Here is a 16,020-nt window from a genome sequence, read left to right on the forward strand (position 1 = left end):
TTTTAATGCACATACTGTTGTATCTTCTCTTTTCATCCATGCATACTCCTTCCCCTCCACAGCAGCTACAATAGAAAGATGTGTGTGGGCGTTGAGTGAGTGAGTGAGTGAGTGAGTGAGTGAGTGTGTGTATAGATGTGTGAGTACAGGTGTCGATTGTGTGTGTGCGTGCCTGCAAGACACAACAAAGACGGATGTCAAGCAAGTGCTCTCCTCTTGCACATTATTGACACTCCATTTTCTGCTCCTTTCTCTCCTTGACTCCTCCTAACATCTCGAATATCTCCCCCAGTCCTACAATTTATTTTCTTCATCTTCTTCTCTGCCCCCATGCTTCTCTTTCATCTCCACTTGGTCCCTCATTCATCTTTTTACACCACAACATGTTGGAGGCGAGACACCATTCTTTTTTTTACATTTTACATTAAGTGTTGCCAGAATAAAACATTCATTATTTTAAGTAACATTTTTATGTTCCTCATTTTCATACAGTTTGGTTGTCCAAATTTTGTCACGAGACTGTAAATAACATTTGTGACACCCTCTATAGCAGGGGTCGGGAACCTTTTTGGCTGAGAGAGCCACAAGGCCAAATATTTTAAAATGTATTTCAGTAAGAGCCATATAATATTTTTTTTAACACTGAAGACAAATAAATGCGTGCATTTTTAAGTAAGACCAACATTTCTAGAGTATAATAGGTCTCTTATTCTTTGTAATAACATTGTTATTCTGAAGCTAACTGTGGAGGGGGCGTGGCCTGCCGGCCTGCAGTGAACTGGGGTGTGCCAGGACCGGCCTCTGAATAAGCAACAGGTGCGTAAATGGCCCACCTGGAGCCTTGTTATCTAATCACCTGTCGCTCTGTTATAAGCAGCCGCCAGGAGGAGAGACGGGGTTGGGGCTGGAGCCAGAGCGCGAGCGAAAACGAAAGAGAAAAAGACAATTGCTGGAAAGCAACTGAGAGACTTATTGAAAAATAAAACAATATTGTAACCCTGAAACAGGCTCTCATGTCGGTGCTTGGTGGTCTGAAGAACCCCCAGGAGGGCAAGCCCCAAACTAAGCAATAATAACTAAACAACTTCTTACCATTAACGCAACTGTTTGAACAGGTGCGGTAGAAAACGGATGGATGGATTAAAGATGCATGAGAATGTTTTATATTTTGAACATTATTTTTAACACTGTGATTACAAGTGGAATTATTCATTATTTATCGTGTTAAGCAATGCCAGCTCAGATTTATCCGAGAGCCAGATGCAGTCATCAAAAGAGCCACATCTGGCTCCCGAGCCATAGGTTCCCTACCCCTGCTCTATAGGTTGTGGTCCAAATGAATTAGAGAAAACTAGAAAGTGTACATGTAATACAGAGCCTCAAATATTTATAATCATTAGACAAACAAATTTGCTAAGTCCTGCCAATGATGGATGGGGAAATGTTAAAATAAAATGTGATGAAGTGTGCGTGTTGCATGTGATCTACTAAGACTGTGTGTACAATTGATAACAAGTGCAAAAGTGGTGCAGACTTCTTGATAATTAATTAATAAATTGAGGATTCTGCTTGTATTATTGACTGTCACCATCGGGGCACTCATTTCCCTTCATGTCTGGCATCATATGGTCCAACCTGTGACATGTTATGTTGTTAACATGCAGCACACAAATATAATACGTACCACCTTTTCAATGCGATATTGAACGTGATGTAGTCAACAGAACCTACTTTTAGAAAGCTAAAGGTGCGCTCTGGTGTTGTGATGGTCAGTCTGGAATGATCCAGATGCAAGAAGATAATTGTTTTACAAATTTTTCCATTGAAACGATATGAAATACGATATATCTACTATTTTTATTTTTGACTGCCCAAATATGTTGACACGCAAACAGACGGCATATTCTGTCCCTCCAAAGTCTAAACTCGACGAGTTGAGTTTATACCAAAATGGATGCATGGATGATACAGGCGAAGATTGGGAGAATGTCATGTGGTCAGATGAAACCAAAATTGAACTTTTTGGTATAAACTCAACTCGTCGTGTTTGGAGGAAGAAGAATACTGAGTTGCATCCCAAGAACACCAAACCTACTGTAAAGCATAGGGGTGGAAACATCATGCTTTGGGGCTGTTTTTCTGCTAATGGGACAAGATGATTGATCCGTGTTAAGGAAAGAATGAATGGGGCCATGTATCGTGAGATTTTGAGCAAAAACTTCCTTCCATCAGTGAGAGCTTTGAATGGTTGACCAAATACTTATTTTCCACCATAATTTACAAATAAATTCTTTAAAATTCCTACAATGTGAATTCCTGGATTTTTTTCACATTCTGTCTCTCAGTTGAAGTGTACCTATGATGAAAATTACAGACCTCTGTCATCATTTTAAGTGAGAGAACTTGTACAATCGGTGGCTGACTAACTAAATACTTTTTTGCCCCAGTGTGTATATGTATATACATATATATATATATATATATATATATATATATATATATATATATATAAATACGTATTAGAGATGTCCGATAATGGCTTTTTTGTCGATATCTGATATTGTCCAACTCTTAATTACCGATTCCGATATCAAATGATACCGATATATAGAGTCGTGGAATTAACACATTATTATGCCTCATTTTGTTGAAATGCTCCACTGGATGCAGTAAACAATGTAACAAGGTTATCCAAAACAAATCCAGTTATGGAAAAAAATGTCAACATGGCACTTCCATGTTTATTTTTGAAGTCAAAAAGTGCATTATTTTTTTTAACATGCCTCAAAACAGCAGCTTGGAATTTGGGAGGTTGAGGTGGGCGGGGTTGGATGTGAGGGGGATGTTGGGGTAGCGGGGGGTGTATATTGGAGCGTCCCGGAAGAGTTAGTGCTGCAAGGGTTTCTGGGTATTCGTTCTGTTGTGTTTATGTTGTGTTTCGGTGCAGATGTTCTCCGGAAATGTGTTTGTCATTCTTGTTTGGTGTGGGTTCACAGCGTGGCGCATATTTGTAACAGTGTTAAAGTTGTTTATATGGCCACCCTCAGTATGACCTGTATGGCTGTTGACCAAGTATGACTTGCATTCACTTGTGTCTGTGAAAAGCCGTAGATATTAAGTGACTGGGCCGGCACGTAAAGGAAGTGCCTTTAAGGTTTATTGGCGCTCCGTACTTCTCCCTACGTCCATGTACACAGCGGCGTTTTAAAAAGTCATACATTTTACTTATTGAAACAGATACCGATGATTTTGAAACCGATACCGATAATTTCTGATATTATCGGACATCCCAAATATATATATGTAATTTGTATTTACCCTTGTGTGGTGGCATTATGCACATAAAAATCACCTTAATAATAATAATGCAGTATTTCCTACTACTCTCGTACCTTATTCCAACTTTTTAATTGTTTTTTTTAATACATGCATTCCTTAATGACTTGTTTTGTCATTTAAACAGTGAGAGGGAGGAAGAAAGGTAGCGAGGCAGTGAGAGAGTGGCTGTAGGAGTGCGCATGCTCATTGGCCGCCTCTTCGTCTTCTCTTTCAGGAGGAGGAGAGGAGGCGCAGCGCATTGAGCCGCTCAATGGGCCGCGGAAGGGAGGGATGAGCACATGCGGGGAGGATGATCCACTGACTGAATGAACCAACCGAGCTGGGCTAGCTTTGCAAATACGGTGAGCTTTGCGCCCGACTGTTTACTTTGTATGCTAGAAAAAACTGATCTGCATAAATTGGATGCATGTGTGCGTAAATGCGCTGATCCGCATGGATGGAGTGTGAAGGTGATGGGTTCAGAGGGGACGGAGGGGAGGGTACTCCTGGACGTCCACTTCATGCAAGCATGATGATCGTTTAGGGAGGGGGCTCCAGGGCCAAAGGCTGAGTGGTGCTCCAAGAGGAGGAGGGAGGGCGAGACAGAGGCAAGAGGCGCACCACACACAAGCAGGCACACACACACACACACACACACACACACACACACACACACACACACACACACACACACACACACACACACACACACACACTTTTCCGACTTAACATGAATGATGCTTAAAATAGTAGTAAGTAGGTATTGTTGCGGGCTTCACTGGGGCAGAGGGGTTAGTGCGTCTGCCTCACAATACGAAGGTCCTGCAGTCCTGGGTTCAATCCAAGGCTCGGGATCTTTCTGTGTGGAGTTTGCATGTTCTCCCCGTGAATGCGTGGGTTCCCTCCGGGTACACCGGCTTCCTCCCACCTCCAAAGACATGCACCAGGGGATAGGTTGATTGGCAACACTAAATTGGCTCTAGGGTGTGAATGTGAGTGTGAATGTTGTCTGTCTATCTGTGTTGGCCCTGCGATGAGGTGGCGACTTGTCCAGGGTGTACCACGCCTTCCGCCCGATTGTAGCTGAGATAGGCGCCAGCGCCCCCCGCTACCCCAAAAGGGAATAAGCGGTAGAAAATGGATGGATGGATGGATGGAGGTATTGTTGCATGAATGATGTTCCTTCTAGTTTACATGCCTGTAGTGATTTTATTATTTTTTTTACTAATGATGATTGTGGACATGACAATGTCATACTTCTAATAGTGTTAATGTATCTATATTGATGATATGATATAATATGGTGCCTGGTGCTGAGGAGGAAGGGAGGATGTTACAGGTGATGACAATCACATCTGAATGATGATGATTTGTGTCGCTGCCTTTATTTTACTTTTCGATTGGTGAGTGCAGGGACAACAATTAAAATTAACAAGGGTATCTTAAAGGCACCCAATAGAGTGATGTAGTGATGAGTGTCCACTGGTGGTACCTTAACTTGTAGTCACTGAAGAATTACTGTGGTACATATGGTGGAGTAATAATGGCCATATTGATGGTGTTGATGGCGATGAATTAATGGCATCATGCGGCCATGCTGACTTCCCCAAGCAGGCTGAATAATTGAAGCCAAGACATGTCGCCCACTGAATAATTGAGGCACGCAAGCTGTCTAAAAGAAGGCTGTAAATCAATTTGCATGATTTTTGCTTACAACAGCAAAAATAGGGTTTTTGTGTATGTCTGTGCTCAACTGCTTTGATGCCACCGCCAGGGGCGTCACTAGACCTAATACTGTACTGGGGCACACCTGGGGCACAAATAATTCATGTGAGCGTGCAAAGCGCGCAAGCAAAAACATTTTTAGCACTTATTTATCAAAAAAAATACATAAATAGTACTTTAAACTATGAAATCATATCAGATTATTTTGTATGGATCTTTGATTAACCACCTGAAATTAACTAATGCATTTGACCTACTTGTGCACTTATTTACTCCAGACTTCTAAACTGCTACTGGTAAAAGCAAAAAGGAAGAGCAATGAATCTTTTTGAAATATTTATTGCAGCAATCATCTGCAAAATTAACATCTACGAAAGTAAAACAAAAAATAAAACACCCCTACATCTCTGGGTTCTTTTATATTATTTAATTTCCATTTATGGCAATGTGGCTAATCCTATTTCAAATACACAAAACTATAAAATATACACAAAACAATAAAGCCACAGTAGTAGAATAAATGAACAACTGTTGTGTGTCTGTTCAGGGAATCATTTTCTGAGAAGTAAACTGTAACGTTTCCTTTTCATTTTTGCAAAGTAGTCAATCACTCTGGACAGACATGGAAATATTACAGTAACTGTTATACAGTTGACCAGTGGTTCCCAACTGCTGGGTCGTGACATAAAAGTGGATTGTGTGTCATTTTCAGTGAGTCGCAGTCAGATGTTTGCATGAAAAAAAAAAGTTTAGGGAGAAAAAAATCAAATTGCGGCAACAAAACCAGATATTTTTAGCCATTTTTCTCGTGACTATTAGTGAGTATTTTAGCAAAAGGCAAACCGACTAACAAGTTGGAGGAGGACTCAGGACAGACATGGAAATATATTTTAAAAAAATCTAAATGGGGCAACAAAACCCGATATTTTCAGCCATTTTTCTGAAAACAAATACAGAAATGTTACTATTTTTTCTGGAAACAAAACTAGATGCTTTAGCTGTAGCCATTTTTCTGGTGACAAAACAAGATTATTTTAGTCAAAGTCACACCTATTAACAAGACAAGTCTACTGTGCTATTTTTCTGTGAAATAAACACTGGGTGTGAGTTTTCCTTGCCCTTTTGTAGGTTCTTCCGAGGATGTCGTAGTCGTAATGGTTTGTACAGTCCTTTGAGACATTTGTGATTTAGGGCTATATAGATAAACATTGATTGATTGATTGAATGATTTAAAAATTTGGCTCACGACTTGATGATATGGAAAAATGTTTTTCTTCCTGAAGATAAACCATTTGAGAAGCACTCAACTCACACATGCTGACTCCAAATCATCATTGATGCAGAACCAGCAGACAATAACCAACATTATGTTTCATGTTCATTGGAAATTCCCCCGACAGCTCGTACAGCAAATTAATATGTTTGTCTTGATACAAGGAATAATGTTAGCTAACTTAGCATCAACTTCAGACAATGATGTTGCCTAGCTAGCTAGGACTTCACTTACATCTCTCATTCCTCGCTTCTTCTCTGCTGCGGGCGAATAACTTTCTGATATCCATCTAGGAGTTACAGTTTGAGTCAAATCAAAATCAAAATAATGTTATTAACAAATTGTTTTTGGCTAACGTTACCTACCTCATGCAGTGATTCGCTTCGCATCGCCTCCCTCTCTCCCTCTCTCTCTCTCTCTCTCTCTCTCTCTCTCTCTCTCTCTCTCTCTCTCTCTCAACCGAAGGCTAGATCCACACGTTAATAAATTACCATATTAAGTAGCCATGTGCTCACTGTTTCGTGGAGTGAATACAGTAGCAATCAATTACCATACTAAGTAGTATGTGCGCTGTTGTCTATGTTATGTAGACTTAAAACTCTGAAGCGATTTTTTTTTATTGGTGAAATTTTTACTGGGGCACTGCAGATCAACAGTGGGGCACGTGCCCCAGTGAAATATGTCTGGCAACGCCCCTGGCCACTGCACTGTTTTAGCTGTAATTATTTTAATGTATGCGAAGACATAGTAACACGTTAGAAAAGTTCTGTTTTCTTAGGACGTGACACAGAAATAAATAACAAGATAATTCAGATTGAAGCAGCACTCTAATTTGAATATTTTGTGATTATTTCAGCTCACAAAATGTGGAGAGTAAATGTTTGCTTTTGGCTTTTCCCGCCTTTTACTTCAACAGCACAGTTACTTATCCCATCGACCTAATCAAGGGCTTTGCTGGAAAACACGGGTGTTTATGCATGACTTTAGAGAGAGTATTTCAAGAAATGTCAATATTGAGTTTGTGTTGCCTTGCTTAGTTATTAGCCCATGTAGCATTTGTAGTTATGCATGCACCCTGGCCGCCTTTAAGACCTCTACGTCTGAGTGTTTGCGGCCAAACTGACTGAGTGCATCCGCAGCTAATCAATTAATGACTTAAACAACACACTCACGTCCCCACCGGGGAAAGAGGTAACCCATATCCCGGGGCTCTATTCTGGTCCACGTTAATCTGGTTCTGTTTATCGCTGGTTCCTCAACCTCAGGATGCCATTCAAGTCAGATTAGTGTGTCTGGTCCAATGGCTGAGAGGGACGTCCCCCTGTTTATAATCCTGCTTTCTCCTGGATGGATGGATGTCTGTGATCCACTCTCTCTGTAGAAGTGGTTAGCTGTGGAGAAGCGGAAGTGTTTTAAGGTCTATAGTAATAGTAATTAAGCGGGAACTTCTACAAAATTGTTTGCGGCAACTTGTTGCACACCACAAATATAGCGAACACACTTCAAAATGGTGGACTCTTGCAACATATTCTTTAAAGGGGCTGACTTGCTGGGCCACACTCGACCAATGTGGAGGACATGTTTATTAACATCACACCAAAAAATGGTGGACTTGTTGCAGTGCACTCCAAAAAGCTGCAACATACACCAAAAATATTGGACTTTTAGCAACATATTCCACTAAGATTGCCTACTTGCTGGAAATCGCTCCAAAAATATGGAGGACTTGTTGATATTCCGCACTTCACAAAGACTTGTTGCTGCAACACGCTCCTGAATGGTGGACTTTTTATGACATATTCCACAAAGATGGCTAACTTTTTGTAAGAACCTCCCAGCAAATGTGGAGGACCTGTTGATTTACCACACTCAGCAAAAATGGCGGACTTGTTGTAATGCACTCCACAAAGATGGCCGATTAGTTACTGCAACACACTTGTAAATGGTGGACTTGTTGCAACATTGTCCACAAAAAAGGCCAATTTGTTATAACGCATTCCACAAATGTGGAGGACATATGTACCCCACACTACAATTGGAAAAACCTGTTGTGATGCATTTAATAAAGATGGCCGACTTTTTGTAGCGGCACACATCATTCAGATGCATGACATGTACCTAGGGCTGTCAAAGTTAACGCGAAAATCAAGGTTAAAGGTTCAAGGTTCAAGGTTTTTTTTAATGGTACCCGGAGGTAAAGTAGTTGTGCAGACATTTGTAGTTCAGCGTCAAGACAGAATGAAGCAAACAAACACAAATCGTATAAAACATAAAAACATTTTGAAAATCCACAAACGATCACCAGTATTCAGGCACACTGTAGAACAATAAAATATAATACCTAATAAACCAATAAATTCATTGTGATTAAAGTGCTATGGCATTATGTATATATATATATATATATATATATATATATATATATATATATATATATATATATATATGTATATATATATATATATATATATGTATATGTATATATATATATATATATTTGTATATGTATATATATATACATATATGTATATATATATATATATATATATATATATATATATATATATATATATATATATATATATATATATATATATAATTTTCATCATAGGTACACTTCAACTGTGAGAGACAGAATGTGAAAATAATTTATTTGTAAATTATGGTGGAAAATAAGTATTTGGTCAACCATTCAAAGCTCTCACTGATGGAAGGAGGTTTTCGCTCAAAATCTCACGATACATGGCCCCATTCATTCTTTATTTAACACAGATCAATCGTCCTTTCCCCTTAGCAGAAAAACAGCCCCAAAGCATGATGTTTCCACTACCATGCTTCACAGTAGGTTTGGTGTTCTTGGGATGCAACTCAGTATTCTTCTTCCTCCAAACACGACGAGTTGAGTTTACACCAAAATGGATACATGGATGATACAGCAGAGGATTGGTAGAATGTCATGTGGTCGGATGAAACCAAAATATAACTTTTTGTTATAAACTCAACTCGTCATGTTTGGAGGAAGAAGAATACTGAGTTGCATCCCAAGAACACCATACCTACTGTGAAGCATTTGAGTGGAAACATCATGCTTTGGGGCTGTTTTTCTGCTAAGGGGACAGGTCGATGGATCCGTGTTAAGGAAAGAATGAATGGGGCCATGTATCGTGAGATTTTTAGCCAAATTCTCCTTCCATCAGTGAGAGCTTTGAATGGTTGACCAAATACTTATTTTACACCGTAATTGACGAATAAATTCATTAAAATTTCTACAATGTGAATTCCCGGATTTTTTTTCACATTCTGTTTCTCACAGTTGAAGTGTACCTATGATGAAAATTACAGACCTCTGTCATCATTTTAAGTGGGAGAACTTGCACAATCGGTGGCTGACTAAATACTTTTTTGCCCCACTGTATATATATATATATATATATATATATATATATATATATGTATATATATATATATATATATATATATATCTATATATATATATATACATATATATATATATATATATATATATATATATATAATGAGGTAACAAACATTTCCAATAGTGGCACAATTTTTTTTATTGTCCCATTAACATGCGTCCTGTGTGACCCTGAGTCCATAAAGTAGCCGTGGAAAAGCAGCAGCATTACAGCTGATGTTGAGTCATAGGCGGTCTTAGGAATAATGCACATAACGTAATGTCACTGTTCTAGTAATGAATAATCTAAAAAAATAATAATGTTTGCAATACGACGTCCTTACCGATACGTTTGATGTAAGGTGGCATGCACATTTTGAGGTGGTGGTTGTGTTGATGTCTCCAAGACAGCTTCAGAATCTCCGGAACTTTACTTCATTAAGTAGCTTTTTGGCCTTGTTCACACTGCAAGTTATTTTCTTCCCCATATGCGACCTGTGTCTAATTTTTGCGTGTCAGTGTGAACAGTACAATTCCGAATTGTTCATACCCGACCAAGCCTCTTTCGTATGCGGCTATAAATTGAGTACATATGTAATGCATCCTCAAAGTAAATGCTCCCTCGCTGCGGTCGCATTCATCCGACCAGAACGTCATCAAACAGTGATAAGCGTCATAATTGTTCGCTAAAATAGACGGTTACAAAATAAATGGGTGACAACGGAGCATAAAACAAGTCAAAATAAAATATTTTAAGAACTCACTTGAAACTTCCACCACTACCGTCACAGACTGTCCGGCTGCAGACACGCTCTTCAAGCAGACATCAAAGCAAAATATCCTGTTAAACCGCAAGAGCCAAAATACTTGTCCTCTTTCTTCTTACTCTTCTACGTGCAATAATCCGGTTCAGAAAATCCAAGCTTTATTTAACCAGATAAGAAACCCATTCAGATCAAGATCTCTTTCACAAGGGTGACCTGGCCAAGATATCAACAGCACATGTCACAGAGCAGTTTCTGAAAAGTAATACGTTATAACATGAAATTAAACATGCATAAAAGAGAACAGTAAAACAATAAAGATTTACACTTTTTAAAAACACAGGCACTGTGCAAACGTCAAAATGTTGACTTTGATTGCACAAAATCCTTGAAATTGCCACAAATGTGCCTGTACTGAGACCTACTAGAGTTGAAGCCATTTTACTTCCGTAAACACTGCAGTCCGTGCAACGTCACGATTAGACGATTCACATCAGAAATTGCATTTTGTTTTGTAGTGTGAACGGCCAATAAAAATATCCGATTTGACAAAAAAAATCAAAATTGGACATCCGACTCTGCAGTGTGAACATAGCCTTTGTTAGAGTAAGCAACAGCCACAGAACACACACGCACACATCATTACTTCTACTAGGTGGGAACAATGAACAACAATTCAATTAAGTGATAATCATCAACAATAATAATCCTACAATACCCTGTTTGTGGACAAGGAGAGACACAGCCATTGACAAGGGTTAAATTAACCATCAGGAAACACATTCAACAGGAGCTGCCGTCGGTAATCCGCTTCCAGTCAGTCACTCCCTGCAGACTACCAATGCTGAGGTAATACAGCTAATGAGTCCGCTCTCACTGGCGTCACATGTCACGTGGCAACAGGTACTGCCTTTAAATGGCGCACACTCACGCACCCTGCTCTCATGAAACATTTCTCAACTGCAAACACCAGATATTTGAGAGTTAAAAAAAAAGTAACACTAACACATAAATAAATCACTTTCTCATTAAGTCTGCAGGGAGTAGTAATCAGTAATGAAGAAAACATTATAATGCGTTTTTTTTTTTAGATATATACTTACATACTGAACCGTATTTTTTGGACTATAAGTCGCAGTTTTTCTCATAGTTTGGCCGGGGGTGTGACTTATACTCAGGAGCGACTTATGTGTGAAATAATTAAAACACATTACCGTAAAATATCAAATATTATTTAGCTCATTCATGTAAGAGGGTAGACGTATAAGATTTCATCGGATTTAGCGATTAGGAGTGACAGATTGTTTGGAAAACTTATAGCATTCTCTATATATATTATAGTTATTTGAATGACTCTTACCATAATATGTTAGGTTAACATACCAGGCACCTTATCAGTTGGTTATTTATGCGTCATATAACAAACACTTATTCAGCCTGTTGTTCATTATTCTTTATTTATTTTAAATTGCCTTTCAAATGTCTATTCTTGGTGTTGGGTTTTATCAAATAAATTTCCCCAAAAAATGCGACTTATACTCCAGTGCGACTTATATATGTTTATTTTTTCCTTCTTTATTATACATTTTCCGCAGGTGCAACTTATAGTCCGGAGCGACTTATACTCCCAAAAATACGGTAGGTAAAACCCTAATGGAAGTGTTTGGATATTTTATAGGAGCTTCATAAGCAGAATTGAGCCGCTTCCATATGCTCAATTGTAAGCTGATTTTTGATCACATTTATTATTTAGAGTCCATTAAAAAAATCCATTGTCATGTCTCCCATAAGGATTAAGTAAGCACAATTCCCCAAAAAAGTGCAATTCCCCTTTAAGATGGCCGACTTCTTGCAACAGATGTTCCACAAAGATGGCAGACTTACTAGCTCCACACTCCACAAACATGGTCAATTTACTGTTGCAGAAAAAATAGCTGTCTTGTTGCAACTCAATCTGAAACATGGCATACTGTCCATCAATCAATCAACCAATCAATGTTTACTTATATAGCCCTAAATCACTAGTGTCTCAAAGGGCTGCACAAGCCACAACGACTTTGCACTGTGCTTGACATGTCAACAGGTGGTAGTAAAGCAAGCTTATTCAACTTGCGGGCCACATCCAGCCTGCCAAAGATTTGTATTTGACATCACCCAAATAGACTTAATGAAACTATTGAAACCAGTGTTGATCATGTATGCAGTACTCCCGCCACCTGGCAAGGGGGCTGCAGCGAAGCACACATGTCACAATGAAGCAGCACTGGTGGAGTAGAACAAGAATACTCATTCAATCCTGACAACAAAAAAAAAATAACAATTGCAAAAATCTGACTTTTAACAACGACTGGACAACAAAGTATGAATGTTCTGCCCCGAGCAAGTGCTTGAGTCATTGTTTTCTGGCGGACCTTTTAAGTGACGGACGCATTGTTCCAGAGAAGCAGCAACAATGGAAGAAATTCCAGCGTGTAAGCTTCATCACCAAACCTGGTCAAACATTTGTAAGTAGATATTGTTTATAAAAATATTTAGTTTATTTTGTATTGAAATTGCTGACATTGTGATGTCTTATGTATTTGTGGTCGTGCTACCAATCAAACCTTGTAGCGCTAAATTTGACCAGTAGAGGGCGACAACACTACACCTTACGTTTGATTGTGAAACGTCACACAAATGTTTGGTGGATGAACATTGTGTAATTTCTATAAAACTATTAATAAATAATAAAAAGCTGAGATTCGGCTCCAGCACCCCCTACGACGCTGAATGGGACAAGCGGTAAAAAGTGGATGGATGGATGGATGGAAAAATAAAACTAAGTAAGGGAAATAATAAAAAAAAAATCAACACCAATCCTCAACAAAACATCTGGAGCTTCTGTTTCTTCTTGCTTTTAACTTGCTGCACACACTGGAAACGAGTAGCAAGGGCATTATAATGAATTTATTGACAGTGCAGTGTGGAAGTAAATATAACCTGTGGTGGCATTTAATGACCTAAACATCCACATTTCGATGTTTGGCCCCTGAGACCTTTGGCTCTTGAAACTGTGGCCCTCTTCATTCTGTAGTTGAGTAGCCCTGCAGTTACTGGGTCAACACATAACAATAGTCCTACTATTTAGTAAACATGCGTTGAACATGTTAGATTATTTTATGTTGTATCATTGTGGGATGTACTGAGTTTTTTCTGTCCGGGGGACCATTTATTATTGTTTTATTACCTTATTAATCTCAACTGTGTTGATTAAAGTAGGGTTTCCAGGAAAATAAAGTAAGAGGCCGTATTTCATCCCGATGTTAGGACACCGATTTGTTTAAATGGCTGCTAAGGCTGGGGTCTACCATCCCTCCCTGCTTACTGTGTCTGCCTTAAATTAATTTCAAAAGCCATCATTTCCCAAAATGTCATCCAAATCTCATTTAGTCTCTTGACTGTGGAATATTATGTACAGAATTACTGTAGCTTATAAAAATTGGTATAAAGACATATATGACTACAGAAAAGTATTTCCATTCACTTTCAAAGTTACCTTTTCTTGCCAAATGGTGCACTATGCAGGCACAGGCCATTGGCTTCATTGTTTGCTACTCACACCCGGTCCATCTCGCCTGGTGCTGATGCAGAAGCGCAGCCATAGTGATGAACCACTAAGTCACTAGGAGCCTGCGGCGCTCAATGCAGCCTTCACTCCTCATGCTGACCCAGGTAGGCAGCAGTGCTAGTATTGCAGCCTGCTAATTCAACAACATCAAAACTGAGCATTGTTGGAACTGTAAAGGTGGACTCTTTCATGTAGCTCTTGTGTTAGAAGAGCCCATTATATGTGTAAAACACAAGGCTTCCAAATTGTATCAAAGTACCATGTCTATGGACACAACCCTGTGCTATAAAAAAAAAAGGTAAATTACTGGCTAATAATTGCACTTTTACAGTAACATTTACTGGAATTGACTGAAATATCCATCCATCTATTTTCTACTGCTTATTCCCTTTGGGGTTGTGGGGGGCGCTGGTGGCTATCTCAGCTACATTTGGGCGGAAGGCGGGTACACCCTGGACAGGTCGCCACTTTATCGCAATGACTGAAATATCTTTACAACAATTTAATGTAACTGCAGAGCTGTAATTAGTTTCTGATAATGGTTTACTTTTTATTTCCTGTCCAGTCCTTTTATTTTTGTTACATTTCCTGTTTGTCTCTTTTTTGCCACTAATTCTGTCTGAGTGCTGGCTCTCACACCTGTCCCTAATTGGCAATCTGGACCCACCCGTTCCTGATTGCCAAACATAATGCTTTTTATGCCAGCCTGGGCTTTATCCCTTTTTACTTCAATGCTTTATATTGTTCCGTATGGTTTCTGTGCATTTCCTTGCTGCACTATTTTTGTTTGTGTCATTGAATATATTTTTGCCAGTACATCACCTGTCGTCCAGACCAACAACACAGACACCTAAACATAACAGTACTATCCCAATTGTAATTTTATAGTTAATTACAATCAAATTACAATTATATGCTTTGGCTCGTTCATAGTTAACTACTCTAACAGCATACAGCATCTTATTGTACAACAGTGTGCAATGTAGTCTATCGCAGTGGTTCTCAACCTTTTTTCAGTGATGTACCCCCTGTGAACATTTTTTTATTTCAAGTACCCCCTAATCAATGCAAAGCATTTTTGGTTGGAAAAAAAAGAGATAAAGAAGTAAAATACAGCACTATGTCATCAGTTTCTGATTTATTAAATTGTATAACAGTGGAAAATATTGCTCATTCGTAGTGCTCTTTCTTGAAATATTTGGAAAAAAAAGATATAAAAATAACCAAAAACTTGTTGAAAAATAAACAAGCGATTCGATTATAAATAAAAGTTTATACACATAGAAGTAATCATCAACTTAAAGTGCCCTCTTTGGGGATTGTAAAAGAGATCCATCTGGATTCATGAACTTAATTCTAAACATTTCTTCAGAAAAAAAAGAAATCCTAACATAAATATTTATGGAACATGTCCACAAAAAATCTAGCTGTCAACACTGAATATTGCACTGTTGTAATAATTTTTTCCCAGTTTATGAACTTACATTCATATTTTGTTGAAGTATTATTCAATAAATATAAGTATAAAGTATTTTTAAATTGTTGCTATTTTTAGAATATTTAAAAACAAATCTCACATACCCTTTGGCATACCTTCAGGAACCCCCAGGGGTATGCGTACCCCCATTTAATAAATCACTGGTCTATGGCACCCCTTAAGAGACAAATCAGTTTGAATTTACAGTAATTTGTGTTGATATTACAAATGACTATATTTCCAGTAATGTACTGTGAAATAACTGTTAATTGTGGTAAAATATAATTATATCGTAATTTCTACAGTCATTTGTTGTAATCGGTTGGTGACGTACCTGAGTTGTCGACTTGTCTACGTGCAAGACACTCACATTATTTATTAATGTAACAATTAAACAATTGTACCCACTTGGCATTCATTGCATCCAGTCACCCAGGAGGG

At 38.5% G+C, this 16,020-nt stretch overlaps 1 protein-coding gene across 4 annotated transcripts in view; it reads left to right on the forward strand.

Annotated features, from left to right (window-relative positions):
* The window catches only part of LOC133560400 (sodium/calcium exchanger 1-like), a 157,966-nt gene that overhangs the window by 26,863 nt on the left and 115,083 nt on the right, over window positions 1-16,020 (forward strand). For 3 of the 4 annotated variants that reach the window (XM_061912870.1, XM_061912869.1, XM_061912873.1), the window contains one exon: window positions 3,554-3,680. The exons of the other annotated variant lie outside the window; for it this stretch is intronic. The gene's annotated coding sequence lies outside the window, so the exon portion shown is untranslated. The remainder of the gene's footprint in view (window positions 1-3,553; window positions 3,681-16,020) is intronic. 4 annotated transcript variants of the gene reach the window in all.

The sequence above is a fragment of the Nerophis ophidion genome, linkage group LG10 (genome assembly GCF_033978795.1).
Source record: "Nerophis ophidion isolate RoL-2023_Sa linkage group LG10, RoL_Noph_v1.0, whole genome shotgun sequence".
Taxonomy (NCBI): Eukaryota; Metazoa; Chordata; class Actinopteri; order Syngnathiformes; family Syngnathidae; genus Nerophis; species Nerophis ophidion.